The 20,591-nt window shown below is 45.2% G+C and overlaps 1 protein-coding gene and 1 pseudogene across 1 annotated transcript in view; both read left to right on the top strand.

Annotated features, from left to right (window-relative positions):
• The window catches only part of MYO1D (myosin ID), a 284,586-nt gene that overhangs the window by 261,616 nt on the left and 2,379 nt on the right, over window positions 1–20,591 (top strand). The gene's annotated exons all lie outside the window — the stretch shown is intronic.
• The window catches only part of LOC141568887 (large ribosomal subunit protein uL23-like), a 33,006-nt pseudogene extending 12,415 nt beyond the window's left edge, over window positions 1–20,591 (top strand).

Raw genomic sequence — 20,591 nt, 5'->3', positions numbered from 1 at the left:
TCAGGAATTCACACTTTTATTAAGCACCTACTACATGCCAGGTTCTCAGGCAGAGCAAAATGGACAAAGTCCCACTCCCATGGAGCTTACCTTTGGAGAAGGCAGGAGCCACAGGAAGACAGACAGTAAACAAGCCAAGAGTCAGACAAGTCGTTTCACACAGTGATCAGTCCACTGAAGAAAATAAAGTATTGTCTGTCTTCTCGGGTCAGGAGTCCTTAAGGGGGTCCCCACTGCCTGCAAAGTGAATGAAGCCTAAACTCCTTGCCTGTCATCTGTCCCAGCCCACCTGGCCTCATCTCCCACCACACTCTCCCAAACACACCTGAATCCCGAGCTCCAGCCCCACGCTTGCCATTCCCTGCACTTTCTCTTAAATTTCACTCTCAGATCAAGCTTTCAAGGTCGTCTCTGTTTGTCAGTCCTCCGAGGAACAGCTCACTGCTTCCTGTCTCTAGGGTTTGGGAGACCCTGACGGGCTGGGGAGACCCAGGCAGGCAGCAGGACAATTAGAGCTTGAGGGACGTTGTGAAAGGAGGGAGAGACGCCGGCTAAGCTGGGTGAGCCTCCTGGGTGCAGTGTGAGCCTGTTCTACTAGGACTCAGCACGTCCCCTGGCTCTGTCTTCCTCCACATCTGTGGGGAGTCGTGTGAGGAAGAGAAGTCAGGCCACATCCTGGATCAGGGTGCTGAGAGCCTAGTTTACTCAGATGATGTGTCTGCATGTCAAAGCCAAGGGCCACACAGCTCAAGAGCAGACAGAAAGCCCTCACATCTGCACACTCTAGACCTTCAATGGCACTGACCATCGCATCGCATCGAGCAGCTGTTTGTGAGCAAGTTGGCCTCCCTCCCCTGACAGTGAGCTTCTTGAGAACAGAACCTTTTTTATTATTTATCTTGCAATCCAGAGCCGTAGACTCAGATATTTGGTGTACAACGTGTTTCAAGACAACGCGAGGAACTCCTAAGCTCATGGCAAAACTGCTTTTTCTTATCTCCCAACTCTGTTCCAAAATGCCGTCCCAAAACCCTGAACCCAAAGGCAAACTCACTGATGCATTGTTTTGATGACTCTCTTGTGAGGATATATGTCCCCAGTGTGTTTATGTGCAGCTGTCAAGCAGCGTACATGTTCAATTCTCGCTCGGTGGGGCCTGGGATGCTGGTAGCTCCTCTGTAACGTGACCCGTGGCCACACACAAATACAAGCGTCAGTGCTTCTTGGTAATTAGTGGTGAGGTGAATAGGCAAATATAGACTGGTGTTCCTGACAAACCACTAAAAATCATCTGTTCAGAGGAAGATGTGGGTCCTGCTGCATGTTCAATCTAGTCTGATTTAGCACCTTCATTAGTAGTGGGAATAGAAAATAAACACCAGTGTTCACAGATGGAGCTAACTTTGGAGGTGTTGTTAGCAGAAGTGTCAAGATAGGAGAAGTAGAAACATAAGCAGGAAACAGTAAAGATGTTGAAAAAAAAAAGGAAGACTCAATACAGCAAAGGGGGGGAAATCTCTCAAGCAGATATTTTCGGATAAAACAAAACCCCAAAGACATTAGAGCCAAAAGCACTGAGATGAGATGAAGGGAGAGGTGTGAAAAGAAAAGGGAGGGGAGGAAAGGTTCCCGATAGTTGTCAGGGGCCCTGAAGCCTCCAGAGTCCAGTGCCCTCTTGTTAGAGGGGATGGCACACAGCCCGGGCACCCCCCTGAGGGGGCTCCAGACCCCAGGCCTGTGACACAGCTCTGTTCACAGCTGCTGTCCCATTTGTTTTGTGGTAGGGATTTTGTTTGGTTTGGTTTTCTTGCTTCTGTTTTTGTTCTTCCCTCATATTTGAGGGAGCTGTGGGTATGGGTTTGTTCTTTTAGTTTGGGTTTTGAACAGTTTCATTATCCCTGGCACAAAGCATTAATTTGGACATTTTGGGAGGGACAGAGGAATGCAGCCTTTGAAGAGTCCAGATTCCAAATATATATAGCAAAATGGAACGGTCTCCCCACCTTGGTCTCTGATGTTGGCGGAGGGGCCGGAGCGGTCTCAGGGCGAGCTCAGCCAGGCCTCCTGTGGCACACGGAGGCCATGCCCTGGCCCACCTTGCCAGAGAGGGCTGCCAGCACACACAGAGTAGGAACCTCCAGAGTGACAAAAACAGAAGCAGGCGTCTCCACAGAGCAAGTCCTCCTCAGGGACTTAACCGGGAAGCCAAGATGCTGACATGCACCGAGGAATAGTCGGGAAAGCACAGGGATTCTCCAGGCACCAGGAGAGGGCCCCATGCTTTGTCAGCCTGGAATCAGCCATGCCTGGAAAGATCAGTGTCTTCTCCTGGCCAAAGAGTGAAAGAAGCAAATGACCGGGAAGAGAAACATACAAGTGGTGAAAAAGGGTGTACAGTGGGGGTCATGGCTGTGGGTCCAAATGCCCAAACCTTAGCATCATGACAGCAGCTAGAAAAGCCTCTCCGTTTGGGGACTGAATGGAATAGGGGTGCAACCTGTCACTCAAGAAACAGACACCTGGGCCCAGATCCTCACCTCACCACTTTCTAGCTTTGAAGAACTACTTGACCTTTCTAAGCTTCTGTGTCCTCGTCTAGAGTGTGGGCGTAATGACAGTACCTCCTAAGGTTTGGGTAAGGACTACAGGAGGTGATGCATGTACGATGTTTCAATACAGTGCCTAGTCCTGGTAGGTTCTTCGTGGGTGAATGATGATTTTCAACCTCCGCTCCCCCAATCAAGGACCCCTTTACAACCACACAAGGCCCACTGCTAAGTAGCACCATCCATAGCCAGCAAACAGATGTGATCATCAAAAATATATGTCCACATTACTTAGGATATTATTGAGATTTTCACATAGAGCCGATATCTGCTCATCTCCCACCTCAAAAAAAAATAAAAAAAGATGACAGCATGTTCATTGATGTAATTCCTGGAACTTCTCTAACCTTGCATGTATGTTTGCAAAATCCATCAGTCCAAATGTTTGTCATCCCACCACATGTTTTTATTTTCCTGAGAATGTTGTTAGCAGGGAGAAGGGAGTACCAAACGTGCAAGTTTGAATTTACAAAGCAAGGGAATGATTCACTTTGCAAAAGGATGCTCCAGTTCCCCAAAAGTATCCTTTGAGTATCAGCATCCTTGGTGCCTCCTAAAACACCTGAATCGCACTGTCCACATAAACAGACCCTGGCACAGAGCAAGGTGCTGGGAGGACACACGCATCCCATCTAACCTCCCTTGGGTCCAATCCCCGCCCCCTGGGTGGTTCCAGCTTGCTTCCCACAACCCCGCTTTGAAGATGCTTGATGCTGACCTTGGGTCTTCTGGTTGGTAGCTTATGTCAATGTGAGTTCTCATTTTTTCGAAAGACATTTGTGGAACTCCTATTTTGTATCAGACACTGCACTAGGCGCTCTTCATAGGGGAAGAAAAATGCTCTAGTAAATAGGGAAAGCAGCTAACAATTATATTCGAATTACTCTTTTAGTGGCAAGATGTACAGAGGCTAAGACTTGGACTCTGGCCTGATCGCCTGGGTTCAAATCCTGGCTCCACTGTGTGACGTGGGCATGTACTTAGCCTCTTTGGGCCTCTTCTGAAAATGGAACTTACCTTGTGCTGACATGAGGATTTCATAATTGATATTTGTAAAGCACTTAGTAAGTACTGTATGCTTTTTTGGTATTACAGTCTTTTGATTTCTATTTTTATTGTATTATGGTCTAATTTCTGTCTAATGCGAATCCCTAGGTGTTCATTCAGCTTCCTTTTATGGTCTAGTACCTGTTCTACGTGTGCTTTGCTGTGTATTCTCTCATTGTGAGCATAGTGAATACACACATACACACAGCTTATTAATTGGGTTTAAATCTATCTTCTTTTAATATTGCCTCCCGATCTATAAGTATATTAAGATTGTTGACTATGATTGTAGACTTGTCATTATACATAGTTCCTCCCCTGATCTGCGGGGGATACATTCCAAGACCCCCAGTGGATGCCTGAAACCGCAGCTAGTACCAAAACCAGCATTCACTATGTTATTTCCTACACATACATACATACCTATGATGAAGTTTAATTTGTAAAGTAGGCAAAGTAAGAGATTAACGACGATAAGTAATAATAAAAGAACAATTATAACAGTACACTCTAATACAAGTTACATGAATGTGGTCTCTCGCGCTGATAACCGATCTGATAGCTAAGATGGCTACTAAGTGACTAACGGGCAGATAGCAGACACCTCATATACACTAGACAAAGGGATGATTCACATCTCAGGCAGGACAGAGTGGGACGGCATGAGATTTCATTCTGCTGCTCAGAACAGCGCACAATTTAAAATTTATGAATTATTTCTGGAATTTTCCACTTAATATTTTCAGATCATGGTTGATCGTGGGTAATTGAAACTGCAGAAAGCAAAAGCATAGATGGGTGGGGAGACTACTGTATCTTTGCAAATCTTATACAATCTCACACAAATGACTTAATTTTTATTTTCTGGAGAGTGTCTTCCTAGTGAACTACTCTTTGATAAAGAAAACAGTTATCTAATGAGCTCTTTCCCCAGCAATGCTTTTTGCCAGCTTTCTTGTGATTAATATTTGCCTTGTATATCTTGCTCCCTTCCTTATTTCTAACTTTTCTTTGTTGTTATGTTTAGACGGCTCTCTTGCAAATAGCACATAAATGCATTTCTAAATTAAATCTGGGAAGTCCTTTTTAACAGGTTCACACACTAGTTCCACAGCCACATTAGTTTGTGTTTTCTTGTTCCCACGTTTCTCCCTTGCTTCTTTTGTTCCCCTTTTCTACCTTCCATTAGATCAAGCAGACCTTCTTTTTCCCCTTCCTTCTACTTCTTTGAAAGTTGTACTCTAGCATTCCTGTTTTCATTTACCACGAATTTTCTTCATACTTATGCTTGTCTGTGAAGTCTGAACTTCATCAGTCTCCCTACCTCCCTCCCAGACGAGACAAGGACCACGAACGCTTCCCTAGGACCTCCATCCCGTCTTTCATGTTGTAAGGCAGGATTTAGTTCAGTGTTGTTTAAACCCCCAAAGCTCGTCATTTTTCTTGTTTTCTTACAGTGAATGCTTATGTAGATTTAATTGTGTGTTTGCCTATTTATTTGCTCCTGGCATATCTCACATGCCACTCTTTTCCTCTGGAGTCAGCATCTTCCTTGAGGCCGTATTCTTCAGAAATACTTTACCTGAGAGGTGAGGTTGCCCAATTCTTAAACCCTTTTTGTCTGAGAAGGTGTTTGTTTTGGCTTCACGCTCAGATGATTGGTTGGGTATAGAATTCTAGGTTGATGGTTGCTTTCCTCCTAAACCCTCTGAAGCGTCTGTGCTTTCCTAATTTTCTCACATTTGATGAGAAGCCCTTGTCTTCCTTCGCAAGTAGTGTGTCTTCTCTCTCTGGGTATTCTTAAGGTTTGCCTTTTGCCTTTAGTGATCTGCGGTAGATTTGCTTTTCAAGAGGTCAAGAGAGAGGAAAGCTTGAGGTTTCAGACTTTTACTGAAATTTTGTGTGTTTGTGTGTGTGTTTGTTTTCCCACACAGTGATTCCTTGCCACACAGGCTTTTTCTGTTGACCTTTTCCTATACTGGGTAGCCTATGAGGACCCACCTCATGCAGGACCTCTCTCTAGTTCCCTTGCATGTGGCCCAGGCATGACTCCTGCTCAAGCCAGTACGTACCTGGGCTTGACATCCCCTGGACCTTCTCTCCACAAAGGCCTCCCATCCCCTCCTTCCTGCTGACACCCAGAGACTACCCTTTCTTTCCTCCAGCCTCCATTTTGATTTTAAAGATTTTTTCTGTGAAATTCTGTTTGCATTTCGGGATGCTTGAAAGCAGTTAGGGAAGCTTGTCAGCTCTGATCATGCTGCTGGGACCAGCACAGCACCACGTCATGCTCAGAGCTACAAGAGAACAGGGGACTCAGGTAAACAGCCAGCTCAGCCTGAGGGTGGAGGTGGGGGGCAGGAGTCTCTCCAAAGTTCTGGGGAATGACCGAAGGATGTTAGCAGGGAAGTGACAAGATATGTTTAGGTCTTTAAAAGATCTTCCTGATGACAGTGTGGAGGACACATTTGAAGCAGGGTATGGGACAAACCGAAGGCAGAGGAGTCAGGAGGCTACCTCAGTAAACAAAGAAAAAGGGCTGAGGTTCTGGGCAGGGGCCGTGGAGAGAGACCGAGAAAGGGAAATGAGTAGAATGTGGTGACTCCGTGTGGGCCGTGGAAGGAGAGGAGGGATTCAGGCTGATCCAGGCTTTTGTGCTCCGTGACGGGGTAGATGGTGACACCTCTCACTGAGACAGGCTTGACAGGAGAAGGAATGCAGTTTAGGGAAGGGGCCAAGAGGGTGAGCTCAGTGTTGGACACATGAAGACTCAGCTGTCTGTGGAACATTCAAGGGATTTGTCTAGTAGGTGACAGAAAATACATGCTTGGACGTCATCTAGGACAGGGACGCGGACTGGGTAACTGAAACCACAGGCCTGGGTGACACGACTGTGGGATAACGTATAATGTGAAAAGGACTAAAAATAAAACAGTATTTTAAGGAGAAAACAAAAACACAATACTTTTGCAGGCTTCCTAATCCTTGAGGTGTCAGTCTGGACGTCACCCTCTGGAAGCCCACCCCAGCCACCAAGCTTCGGTGGCCCTCCTCTGTGCATCCTGGGCATACCCCTGGGTATTCACATTTGCCCACCTCCCTGTTAAGAATGCAAGTGCCTTGAGCTCAGGGCCTGCGTCTCACCCATTTTGTGTTCTCTTTCTCCGGGTGGGGCCCAACCCATCATAGGTGCTCGGTAAATAACTGCCAAGAGAAGGGGTGCAGGTTAGGAGATGGGTGATGGTGGTCAGTGAGGAGAGAGCTGTAGTGGAAGGGCAGCCTGGCCGGGCAGGGCCAGGAGCAGTGTCAGGGCCACAAGTAGGGTAAGTGGGGATTCTGCCCTGGACCTGGGAGCCAGATCAGTTCAGTGATGTGGGGGAAGCAGACGCCAGGCTCCACTGAGCCTCGGGATGAGCTGCCTGATAAGACCTATGTAGTGATGATAGTTTTATTCTCTAAATAAAAATGGTGTTGCCCCATCCCTCACCAACTGCAAGCCCCAAAAAGACTTACTAGATCAGGAGCTATGACAGCCCCACTCTCAGGACTACATGGGCCCTGGATTCTTACACTTGCTTTAGAAGTGACCGAAGTAAAAGTATCCATTTGACTCTGACAAAAACAGAAATAGCATTTCCTATAGCAGGATTTTGAAAGACCTGTCCTCTGTGGTTTGACATGAGCAGAAGCACTTGCCGCTGGAAGGAAGTGAAACGCACTGTGAACAGCTGCAGACATGAGCTCTAGGTGCCCCATCAGTAGCCACTGTCCTCAGTAAAAGCCAGAGCACACGCATTTGCGTCCTGGAGGCACCCAGATGGGGAATGGCTTGCCTTGACTACATATACGACCACTTTGTAAAGTCTCTGTTTACACCTGCCTGTGCTTCGTGCAAGGCGAGCTTCCTCCCACCACATCCTGTGTGACCAAACGTGAGAGAACGTTGCATTAGCCTCACATTCTCAGGAACTCCTTGCCACACTCCCAGAGAATATGCTCACCAAGATACTGCACTTCACCTCACTTCCATTCCATTCCCTTTAAAGAACATCTATCAGACCGAGGATCATCGTGACTGCAGTGGGGAATGCTATCAAGAGGAGAAAGTGGCTCACTCTTCCCCGCAAGTCCTGGTAGACACAGGGCAGGCCAGTGGGTGACAGTCTCCTAATCCCAGCTGATTTCTGGGCTGATTCAGCTCCTGGAGAGACCTGAGTTGCCCCGTTTTCTGCAGGACCTATAAATGCACGGCTGGCACACATCGATCAAGGCTTACATTTACCCACAGATTTTTCTAATGAGCAGAGGACAGGAGTCTAAATGACAAATGACGGAAAGTAATTTGATAAAGGCCATTTGCCTGCAATGATGGCTTGGAACAGATGAAACAAGATGAAAGTCCCTGAATTCCACAGTTTGCTGAGCCATTAAATCCTGTAACAGAAGATGGGGAGGAAAACGCCCCTCCCCCTGCAGCCAGCCTCCATGGGCAGCTGTCATTTGGCTTGGCGCACCATCAAAGGGAGATACCCTGCCCCCATCTATAAAATCTGCTTTCTTTCCTTTAAAAAGTAAGGACAGTGCTCTGGCTCTATAAAGATGTCCAGTGTGGTGAATCTCCAGCAAGAGATGTCACTTGACCACCCTGCAGTGTCTGCTCACTGTCCACTACTCAGGCCCTGCTGCTGCTCTGTCACCAGAATAGGCACAGGAAACCCTTTGCTGGTCTTAAAACCAGTATTGGTTGAACTTGAAATGGGGAAAGAAAACGTGGTTTGAGGGCAAGTTCTTATTTTTCCATTAAATCAGTCCACTTTTTAAAAAGTTATTGTGGTAAAATACACCCGCTTACTGTTCATCACATTCAAGACAGTCATAGAGTTGTGCACCATCCCCAGAAGATTTTCATCACCCCAAAGAAAACCCCGTACAATTGGAAGTGGTCCCGCCACGCCCCCACTCCTCTAGTCTGTTTTCTGTCTCATAGATTTGCCTATTCTGACATCTCGTATAAGTGGGATTGTGCCATATGTGGCTCTTTGTGTCTAGCTTCTTAAATGGAGCGTGGTGTTGTCAAGGTTCATCCAGGCACCAGTGCTTTGCTCCTTTTTATGGCTGAATAATACTAATATTTCGCTGAATGGGCATATCACATTCTGTTTGTCCATTCATCAGTTGGTAGTCATTCAGATTGTTTCTACTTTTCATTTATTGCAAATAATGCTGCTGTAAACGTTCCTGTACAAGTTTTTGTTCGAATACCTGTTTTTCAGTTCTTTGGGGGGGTGTCTATCCAGGAGTGGAATTGCTGGGTTGAGTGGTCATTCTATGTTTAACTTCTTGAGGAACCACCAGACTCAGCGCACGTTGTCTGACTTTGTTGTCTGTCGATGGCAGTGTGTGGATGACACCAGCCGTGAGTTGCTTAGCCTAGCTCTTCAGAGAAGAAGGCTGGTTCTTCTTCCTGCCCTCAGTGTTCTGTTATAAACTCAGCACATGTAGCTACTGTCAAACCCATTTGTGCCCAAACCCCACAAAAACCCCATGAAGACAGGCTGGGAATCAGGGTAGAGCCATACAGCGCTGTGCCAAGGAAAGGAACAGAAGCATTCATACTGAATGATGAATTATGCTAAAAGTGTGTAAAGAACGTGAACTGATTCAGTAATAGCACTCCTGAACCATCTCTTGTGGAAGTGCTTAGCACTTAACTGAGAAAGGAGTGAAAGTTCCTTCTGTCAAGCGAAATCACAGTGTATGCTCCCCACATACAGGGCTTCACATCTTTCAGAGTGGAAGACTCACCACTCTGCAAGTCCCCTGTGGGCAGGCATCTTGCTGAGGCTGGGGGAAGACCCCCCACCTTGGCCATGCACTCATTTTCAATATTTCCAGTGTGTAGCACAGTGCCTGACATGGAGTAAGTAGATGGAGAGCAGGTGGCTGCATGGATGGATGGTTATTCATCCATTTACCTTCACTCATAAGGTAGACAAAGAGCCTATTTGTTACGCACATTTGATGGTTGCACAAGATAGACTCGTGGAGGTTTGAGTGACATGGACAAGGATTGTACAGGACTCCAGACCCTCCAGCCCTCAGGGCCCTGCTCTTGCATTCAGACCTCAAAGGAATCAGGAGAGATCTCAAATTAACTGAGAAGACCCCTAGCAGAAATCCAGGGAAAGTGTGGGGACCACCATTGAATGCTGCCTTTTCTTCCCTAACATATCTCTCTGATCAATTCTCATTCAGTTGAGGGATGTTGTTGGGAAGTTGGAATTAAATGTTTGCGACACATCAGTATCTGTAGTCTAGGAGAGGGGGCAGTCTGCATAAATGTGGCTGAGAGGAGATGGAGGCGAGGCCAGGCAACACGTGCTCTGCACACTAGTGATGCCCTGCCCCATCTCCCCCTGCTCCCCTGCCAGGCCAGGCTCCTCCTCCCTCTGGTCTGGGCCTGCAGTGTGGAATGCCAGAGAGCCAGCGTCACCCATGGGAAGGAGAGGACAGCCACCTCTCCTAGGACAGCATGTGGGACCATCCGGAAGAGGTCTGAACAGCTGCAGAGCTGGTGCAGGAGGGGTGGGACAGAGAAAGGAAAGGGGGAACAGAACTTATCTGCATCCATCATGTCCATATCCTCTGGATTCTCAATTCATTTTGGCGCGTGGTAGCCTCTGGTCACCCTCACAGTCCAAATGATAGTTACTTCAAGATGGCTTAGTAGGTAAACACTGTGTTCAGCTCTGCCCACAACCACATCAGAATTGCGATTAAATTATAGAACAATCATTATTGAAAAACACCTGAAGACTACCTGAACAAAAGTCCTATAACTATGGATATAAAGAAGCATCCACATTGAGACTGCTAAGAGGGGCAGAGATACAGAAAAGGCAGCTCCCACACACATGGTGTTTAATGAAAAAGGTGTAGCAATTAAGAATCAGGAGGAACATATAAGCTGTGGAGGTCCCCCCTGAGGAGCGAGGGGGTCCCAGCCCCACACTGGGCTACCCAACCTGGGGCATCAGTGCCAGGAACAAAAGTCCCCATAACATCTGTCTGTGAAAACCAAAAGGGATTGCATCCGAGTAAGATGAAGGACTGCTGGAGTCCCAGGCATTCCTCTTTAGGGGCCACATACAGACTTGCTCACAAATTCATTCACTCTAGGCTCCAGGGAGGGGGTGGCAGCTTGAAAAACACCAAAGACATACAGAGATTAACTGAATTGACTAGCTTCAGGGCAAGGGCTAGAGGGGCATGGGTCAGGGCATTTCTCTCCAGGGACAGAAGTGCTGCCAGGTGCCATTGTTCCTTTGTTGAGCCATCCCCCGACTCAGCATATAGACACAGGTGGAGGCCATATCTGAATTTCCATTAACCTGGCTAATACCGTTTGTCCCACCTTGATGATTTCCTGAGACCCTGACCCACCCAGTTCACACTGCAGGATTGAGCCACTTCCAGTGGCCTTTCATACAAGTGGACTGCCTCAGCTTGTGCTGCGGACATTCCAAAATATCTCTCATAGGTCCCCAGACAGCAGTGCCTGGCCTCAGCTTGCTCTACCTCTTGCTAAGCAGCCCCAAGCCTGGCACAAGCAATAACTTGCACTGTAACTCCCATCAGGTGGCCCCAAGGCTGACATAAGCTGCAGCCAATGTTGGCTTGGAACATAGTTTCAACTAAGCAACCACAAACCCAGCACAAGTGACAACCAGCCACGACTCACAGCATAGCCTCTCCCAAGTGCCACCAAGCCCAGCAAAAGTGGCAGCCAACCTCAGATCACTTTGTTGATCCTAGCAGGCAACCCCAAGTCGGGCACAAAGAGTGGCTGACCTTGGTCTACAAAAGAGCCCAAGGTGCTCCAGAACCAACACACCCACTGGCCAGCTCAGACCACACCAGAGTACCACCTAACCAGCTCCACAAATGACAAACCTGAAAGGCAGACTTGGCTGGCACCACAGCCCCGCTAAAATGACTCCCACTCTGTGGAGTCCACCCCTGCACAACAGCTTGTCCACTGTAGTCACGGCCAGCCCTCACAGCTAATCAGCCTAAGGATCAATCTCATCCACTGATGTGCCAATAGCAATCAAGGCTCAACTGCAACAGGAGGGCGCATACAACCCACACAAGGGACAATCCTGGAGCACCAGGCTCAGGTGAACAGGAAGACACGCCACTGGGCCCCATAGGACACCTACTATATAAGGCCACTCAGCCAAGATGGGGAGACATAGCAGATCTACCTAATACACAGAAGAAGAAGAAAAAATAAAAAACACGGAGTCAGCCAAAATGAGGAGACAAAGAAACATGTCCCAAATGAAAGAACAGGACAAAATTCAAGAAAAAGAACTAAACTAAATGGAGACAAGCAATCTATCAAATATAGAGTTTAAAACACTGATTATAAGGATGCTTAATGAACTTAGGGAAAGAATAGATGAACTCAGTGAGAATCTCAACAAAGAGATAGAAATCATAAAAAAGCCAATCAGAAATGAAGAATATAATAACTGAAATGAAGAATACATGAGAGGGAATCAATAATAAATTATATGAAGCAGAGGACTGAATCAGCAATCTGAAAGATAAGGTAGCAGGAAAAAAATCAGAACAGCAAAAAGAAAAAAGAAATTTAAAAAATACTTTAAGGGACCTCTGGGAGAACATCAGTGTACCAACATTCACACCACAGGGACACCAGAAGGAGAATAGAGCAAGCAAGGGATTGAAACCCTATTTGAAGAAATAATGACAGAGAACTTCCCTAACCTGATGAAGTGTAGAGAGTCCCAAACAAGATGAACCCAAAGAGGCCAACACCAAGACACATCATAATTAAAATACCAAAGGTTAAAGACAAAGAGATTATCTTAAAAGTAACAAGAGAAAAGCAGTTAGTTATGTATAAGGGAGCTCTGAGAAGACAGTTGATTTTTCAAAAGAAACTTCGTAAGCCAGAAAGGAGTAGCATGAAATATTCAAAGTGATGAAAAGCTAAGACCTACAACTAAGATTGTTCTACCCAACAAAGCTATCATTTAGAATCTACAGAGAGATAAAGAGCTTAACAGACAAGAAAGAGCTAAAGGAATTCATCACTACTAAACCTGTATTACAGGAAATGTTAAAGGGACTTCTTTGAGGAGAAAAGATCAAAAATATGAATAAGAAAATATAGGAAAGAAAAAAATTCTAGTTGACAAAGGCAAACACTTAATAAAAGCAGTGTATCAACTAACTATAAAACTAGTGCAAAGGTTAAAAGGCAAAAGTAGGAAGACCATGTGTAATTACAGCAATAAATTAAGGACACACATACACAAGAAGTAAAAAATAATGACAAAAACATAAACATGGAGGAGGTGAGTAAAAATTGTAATGATTTGAGAATGTGTTCAAACTTAAGTGACCATCAACTTAAAATAGACTGTAATAAACACAGCTTGGTATATATGAAGCACATGGTAACCACAAACCAAAAACCTACAAGAGATATACAAGAAATAAAGAGAAAGGAATCCAAACACGACAATAGAAGCTCATCAATATACAAGAGAACAAGAGAATAAGAAAGAAACAGAGAAGAATTACAAAAAACAATCAGAAAACAATTAATAAAATGGCAATAACTACATACCTGTCAATAATTACTTTAAGTGTAAATGAACTAAATGCTCCAACCAGAAGACATAGGGTGGCTGACTGAATTAAAAATAAGACCCCTACATATGCTGCCTACAAGAGACCCACTTCAGATCAAAATACACACAGGCTGAAAGTAAAGGGATAGAAAAAGCTATTTCATGCAAATAGAAACCAAAAAGAGCTGGTGTAGCAATACTTATCAAACAAAATAGACTTTAAAACAAAAGCTATAACATGAGACAAAGACAGGCATTTCATAATGATAAAGGGTCAATCCAACAAAAGGATATAACTCCCATAAACATCTATGCAACCAGTGTAACAGCACCTAAATACATAAAGCAAATATTGATGGACATAAACGGATAGATTAACACTAATGCAGTAATAGTAGGGGACTTTTACACCCCATTGACATCAACAGATACATCACCCAGACAGAAAATCAACAAGGAAATAGTGACTTAAATTACACTATAGATCACATGGAACTGATTGATATTTTTAGGACATTTCACCCGAAAGCAGCAGAATATACATTCTTTTCAAGTGCACATGGAACATTTTCCAGGATAGACCATATGTTAGGCCACACAACAAGTCTCGATAAATTTAAGATTGAAATCATATCAGTCATCTTCTCTGATTGCAATGGTATGAAACTAGATATCAATGACAAGAAGTAAACTAAAAACACACAAACATGTGGAAGCTAAATAACATGTTATCAAACAATGTTTACAACAAAATCAAAAGATACCTTCAGACAAACGAAAATGAAAACACAATGATTCAAAAATCTATGGGACACAGCCAAAGCACTTCTCAGAGGGAAATTTATAGCAATACAGGCTTACCTCAAGCAACAAGAAGAATCTCAAATAAACAATCTAACCTTATATCTAAGGGAACTAAAAAAAGAATAACAAACAAAACTCAAAGTAAGTGAAAGGAAGGACAAAATAAAGATGAGGGTGGAAATAAGTGAAATAGAGTTTAAAACAATAAAAAAGATCAATGTACCCAAGAGCTGGTTCTTTAAAAAAATAAAATTAATAAACTTTTAGCCAGACTCATCAAGAAAAAAAGAGAGAGGGCCCAAATAAATAAAATCAGAAATGAAAGAGAAGTAACAACAGACACCACAGAAATACAAAGGATTATAAAGAAATACTAAAAACAATTAATTATATGCCAACAAATTAGACAACCTGGCAGAAATGGATAAATTCCTAGAAACATACAACCTTTCAAGGCTTCCTCAGAAAGAAACAGAAAATCTGAACAGACCAACCAATTACTAACAAATCAATAATCAAAAAACTCCCAACAAACAAAAGCCCTGAACCAGATGGCTTCACAGGTGAATTTTACCAAACATTCAAAGAACTAATGCCTATTCTTCACAAACTACTCCAAAAAATTGAAGAGGAGGAAAGACTCCCAAGCTCATGTTGCAAGGCCAATATTACCCTGATATTAAAACCAGACAGAGACACTGCAAAAAAAAGAAAACCAAAAAGAAAAAAATTATAGGTCAATATTCCTGATGAACATAGAAGCAGAAATCCTCAACAAAAGATTAGCAAACTGAATTCAGCAATACATTAAAAATACCATACACCATGATCAAGTGGGATTTATTCACGAGATGCAAGGCTGGTTCAATATCCGCAAATCAGCTTTTCACGAAGATGGCACTGAAAGTAAAGAAGGAAGCCCCTGCTCCTCCCAAAGCCAAAGCCAAAGCCAAGCCAAAGCAAGGCTTTGAAGGCAAAGAAAGCACTGTCGAAAGGCGTCCATAACCACCAAAAAAAAAGAAAAAGAAGAAGAGGAAGAAGATCCACACGTCACTCACCTTCCGAAGGCCCAAGACACTGCGGCTCTGAAGGCTGCCCACATGCCCTCGGAGGACGCCCCTAGGAGAAACGTGCTTGACCACTTTGCCATCATCACATTCCCCCTAACTACAGAGTCGGCCATGAAGAAGGTAGAAGACAACAATACACATGTGTTCACTGTGGATGTCAAGGCCAACAAGCACCAGAGCAAACAGGCTGTGAAGAAGCTCCATGACATTGACGCGGCCAAGGTCAGCACCCTGGTCAGGCCTGATGGACAGAACAAGGCGTATGTTCCACTGGCTCCTGACTATGATGCTTTGGCTGTTGCCAACAAAAGGGGATCATCTAGTCCAGCTGGCTAATTCTAAATATGAAAATTTTTTCACTGTAAAAAAAAATACATCCACAAATCAATTAATATGATACACCACATAAACAAATGAAGGATAAAAATCTTATAATCATATCAATAGATGCAGAAAAGGCATTTGACAAAATCCAACATCCATTTATGACAAAAATTTTGAAAAAATAAACCTCTCAGCAAAGTGGGGATAAAGGGAACATAATAAAATAAAGGCCATATATATGACAAGCCCACAGCTAACCTCATGTTTAACAGGGAACAGCTAAAAATGTTCTCCTTAAGAACAGGAACAAGACAAGGATGCCCACTTTCACCACATTTATTCAACATAGTATTGGAAGTCCTAGCCACAGCAATCAGACAAGAAATATAAATACAGCTCATCTGAATTGGAAAGGAAGAAGTAAAACTGTCATTTGCAGATGTCATTTGTAGAACCCTAAAGAATCCACTCACACACAAAATAAACTATTAAAACTAATAAATGAATTCAATAAAGGAGCAGGATACAAAATTAATATTCAAAAATGGTTGCATTTTTATACACCAATAATGAACTACCAGAAAGAGAAATTAAGAAAATAGTTCCATTTACAATTGCATCAAAAAGAATAAAATGCCTAGGAATAAGTTTAACCACTAGGTAAAAGACCTGTACTCAGAAAACTATAAGACATTGAAGAAAGAAATTGAAGATACAAATAAATGGAAGCATATACCATGCTCACGGATAGGAAAGAATTAATATAGTTTAAATGTCTATACTACCCAAATCAATCTATAGATTCAGTGCAATCCCCATCAAAATACCAATGGCATTTTTTACAGATCTAGAACAAATAATCATTAAAAATTTCTATGGAACCACAAAAGACTCCCAAATAGCTACAGCAATCTTGAAAAAGAAAAACAAAGTTGGAAGTATCACGGTACCTGATAATCAAACTACACTACATGGCTGTAGTAATAAAAAAAAATATGGTATTGGCATAAAAACAGACACATAGATCAATGGAACAGAATCGAGAATCGAGAAATAAACCCAGACTTATGTAGTCAATTACTCTATGACAAAGAATGCAAGAATATACAGTGGGGTAAAAACGGTTTCTTCCATAGGTGGTGTTGGGAAAACTGGACAGATACATGTGAAAGAATGAAATTGGACCACTTTCTTACACCATATACAAGAATAAACTCAAAATGAATTAAAGATTATATTTATAAATATGAGACCCAAAACCATAAAACTCCTAGAAAAAACATAGGCAGTAAACTCTGTGACATTGTTCTTAGTAATATTTGGGGGGGAATAATTGGTGAGGGCAGGGGGGATATGTCTCCTCGGGCAAGGGAAATAAAAGAAAAAATAAATAGGACTGCATCAAACTAAAAAGTTTTTGCACAGCGAAGGAAACCATCAAGAAAAATTAAGACAACCTACTGAATGGAAAAATATATTCCCTAATAATACATCCAATAAGGGGTTAATATCCAAAATACATAAGGAACTCATACAACTTACCAAAAAAATCCTATTATAACACGGGCAGAGGACCTGAATAGACATTTCTCCCAGGAGGACATACAGATGGCCAATAGACATATAAAAAGATGCTCAGCATGGCTAATCATCAGGGAAATGCAAATTAAAACCACAATGAGATATCACATCACACCTGTCAGAATAGCTATCATCAATTATTGTAAATTGGTGCAGCCACTATAGAAAACACTATGGAGGTTCCTCAAAAAATTAAAAATAGAACTACCATATGACCCAGCAATTCTACTTCTGAGTATTTATCCAAAGAAATCCAAATCACAATTTGAAAAGCTATATGCACCCCTATGTTCCTTGCAGCATTATTTATGATAGCCAAGATTTGGAAGCAACCTAAGTTTCCATGGATAGATGACTGGATAAAGAAGACAGGTCATCTATATCTATATATCTGTATCTGTGTGTGTGTGTGTGTGTGTGTGTGTATTACACACACACAATGGAGTATTACTCAGCCATAAAAAAAAGAATGAAATCTTGCCATTTGTGACAACATGGATGGATCTGGAGGACATTATGCTAAGTGAAATAAATCAGTACAAATTGCCGTTATAAAAACAGTCACAGGGATGTAAAGTAGAGCATAGGGAATATAGTCAATAATATGGTAATAAGTATGGATGGTGTCAGGGGGTACTAGATTTATCAGGGGGATCATTTTGTAAGTTATATAAATGTCTAATCACTATGTTGTACACCTGGAACTAATATGATTGTGTATGTCAACTATAATCAGAAAAAACTTTTTTTTTTTAATTTTTAAAATGAATAAGTGATGGTTACTGTGCTTTATCGGGTTGGCTCTCCCAGAGCACAGTTCTGCTTTAGCTCTGCTCCCTAAGGAAGGGGACTGTCCCTCCTCCCTCAGCCAGTGTTGACTCCATAGTGCTGATGGACTGGGACACAGAAAGGGTGGCAGAGATGCTTTGAGCCCAGCGACCTGGCGCAGTGGTTGTCTGCTGTTGTTTTTTTTATCCTGCAACCCCCACCCCCTCCCAGGGGCTCCGTTTTCAAGGCGAAGTTGTACCGTTGTGATCCTGGGGTGCCATCCTATAATAGCCATTTGCTCCTCTTCGTTTTCCCACCAGCCCAAGCCCTGCACTAAGATTATAGGACAGATACTAGAGATGCAGAGCTCAAAAAGAGGAAGGTTGAAATCGGGCCACTCTGCTGATGCTGAACTCATGGCTGGGAAGGGGTCCCCCGACGGAAGCTCTGTGTTGAAAGTAGCATGTCCTGAGTGGATGAACATGGGGTGGGCTAGCGATTCTTATTCTCTCTCTGTTAGTTTTTACAAGTTGACTTGGAATGTGGCCCTTGTAGAACCCTTCCCTAAGACTTTGAGTCCCCAGGTGGTTCTGCAATGCCCCATGTGCGTACTACTGTACCAGGCTCCACAGATAGGGGAGGGCAGACGCAGGAAGTGGGAGGCAGAGCCTGTCCCTGGCCGTGGCCTTGAGGAAGGGCACAGCCCACCAGGAGGCCAGGGCAAGGGGAGGTCTCTGCCAGGGCCTCTTCCATAGCGTGCAAGTCCAGCGTGGAGGGACCCATGGGCGGTGCTGGGCTGACAGGGAAGCTGCCCAAGCTTGGGAATCAGCAGCGAAGGTACAGGATCCGGCCAGTGGGAAGCCCAGTCCTGGAGACAAGTCTAGCTGCACATAGGGCTGCTGTGTTGACCTTTGCTTGCTTCAGGCCAGGACGAGAGCCCCACACCCAGATCCAGCAGCCATGGCCATGCATCTACCCGGCACAGCAGGGCTGGATCCCACAGGAATGGAGAAGTGCCTGAGTCACTGCCTCTGATGGGCTCTGCTATTTTTATGTCCAAATCTGGTTAAAAATAGCTGTCTAAGCCAAGGTTTTAGCTGCAACTGATAAGACATTAAGTATTAGACACCTAATGCCCACAAGTGATAACCATGGGTCTTCTCCTGTGTCCATTTGCTGCCTCTACGATATGTTGAATGAGAAAGCAGGTAGGAAACAGGCGTGAGAACCCCTTGCATGACTTTCCAGACTGTGGGGTCCATTGTGGGGTGTGCACACTGGCACCCTGGGGAAACGCCTGGGGCAGGTGCTCTAGCGTGAGGCGGGCAGTGCCTGCAGCGTGAGTGCTGGCTGGTGGCCAGGATGGGTTGCCTCAGTCAGGGCAGGAGGAAAAGGTGTCAGTGATTGTGCTTCCCAGGCCCCTGGTGCCTAGAAAGCGCCTCACACCCAGCGCGGCCCAGGGACTCGCGTCCAGGCTGGGCAGGCGTGCAGCGTGTGCTGTGTGCTGGCCTCCGCCTGGCCTGCCCCTTGCAGTGCACACACTCTGCATTCCTTCCCCAACACTAAGAGCAACATTCGTCCAAGATCCCAGCAGAGTGTTCACGGGGGCCCAGCCTGTCCACGTCCCAATGCCACCCCAGAGAAATGCAGGCAGGCACAGCACTGGGACCAGAGCCAGCCCGTCCCACCTGGAGGCCCCGGGGCCACCGAGCCTTGCTCCTTTTTCCTCTCACTTCCCAGCGCAAAAAAAGCTGACAAGGCACAGCGTGGGACTGTGCCACCTGAGGTGCCAGCCTATTTCGAAAACTTTCTCAGTTCTTAAAATCAGCTGCTTCTACAGTGCATTCTGGGTGACATGAGGAACTGAAGGAGAGTCTACCCCTGCTCAGCGGGTGCTCACAGCCCACCACCACCCACACCTCAGGCGTCCTCGGCGTGGACCCCACTCGGAGCCCTGGCTGAGCTCCCGTCAGGCAGCAGGAGACATGGGCTCCCAGGCAGGGGGAGCCTCCGTGAGCTCCCACCACCCAGGTCTTCACGCGGCACTGACCTCCCTCCCCAGCTCCCTGGGTGGTGGGGTCCGCCAGCACACGTGGCTCTGGTGCTCGGTGGCAAAGCCCAGGCCCCTGGATGAAAAGCACCTGTGCAGGGAATCAGACCCAGTTCTAACATCTGGACCCTGTGACAGGCAGGGGCAAACCGGGACTCCTAGAAGACCTTTCTCTTGTCAGGGAGAGCATGGGGTGGGGAGTCTCCATTTATCCCTGGACACAGAACCTCCCAGGGCTCCCTGTTGCAATCAAAGAGAACTGAAAAATACTCAGGCCTCAGATCCCAGGCTCCTCATGACAAGCCGCCCTGCTGACAGCTTAAGCCCATGTGACTCGGGCCTCAGGCCAGAGACGCGGTGGGTGTGGTTCCACTGCCTCTCCCCCTCCTCTGCTCCAGCTCAACATGCTGGGTGCCCTAGAGCCGGGCAGCGGCCGAAGGCCAGAACTTCAGCCCCTCTGCTCTCTGAGGCCCTGGTTTGAAGCTGCTCAGCACTAGTCTTTCCTGCCCTTGTCTTTCTGGGGGCGTCTCAAGCCCTTCGCTGACGCCTCCTGTGTCCATGTGCCCTGGGGCCCCTCTGAGGCCCACGGGAACTTGGCCAAGGGTGGGCCCCAGGGGGGTCGGGAAATTCACCCCCGTCTGGCTGCCGCTGACGGCCTGTCTGTCTGGTGTTT

This window comes from Rhinolophus sinicus, linkage group LG15 (genome assembly GCF_036562045.2).
Source record: "Rhinolophus sinicus isolate RSC01 linkage group LG15, ASM3656204v1, whole genome shotgun sequence".
Lineage (NCBI taxonomy): Eukaryota > Metazoa > Chordata > Mammalia > Chiroptera > Rhinolophidae > Rhinolophus > Rhinolophus sinicus.
This window is presented reverse-complemented; position numbering and strand designations above follow the sequence as displayed.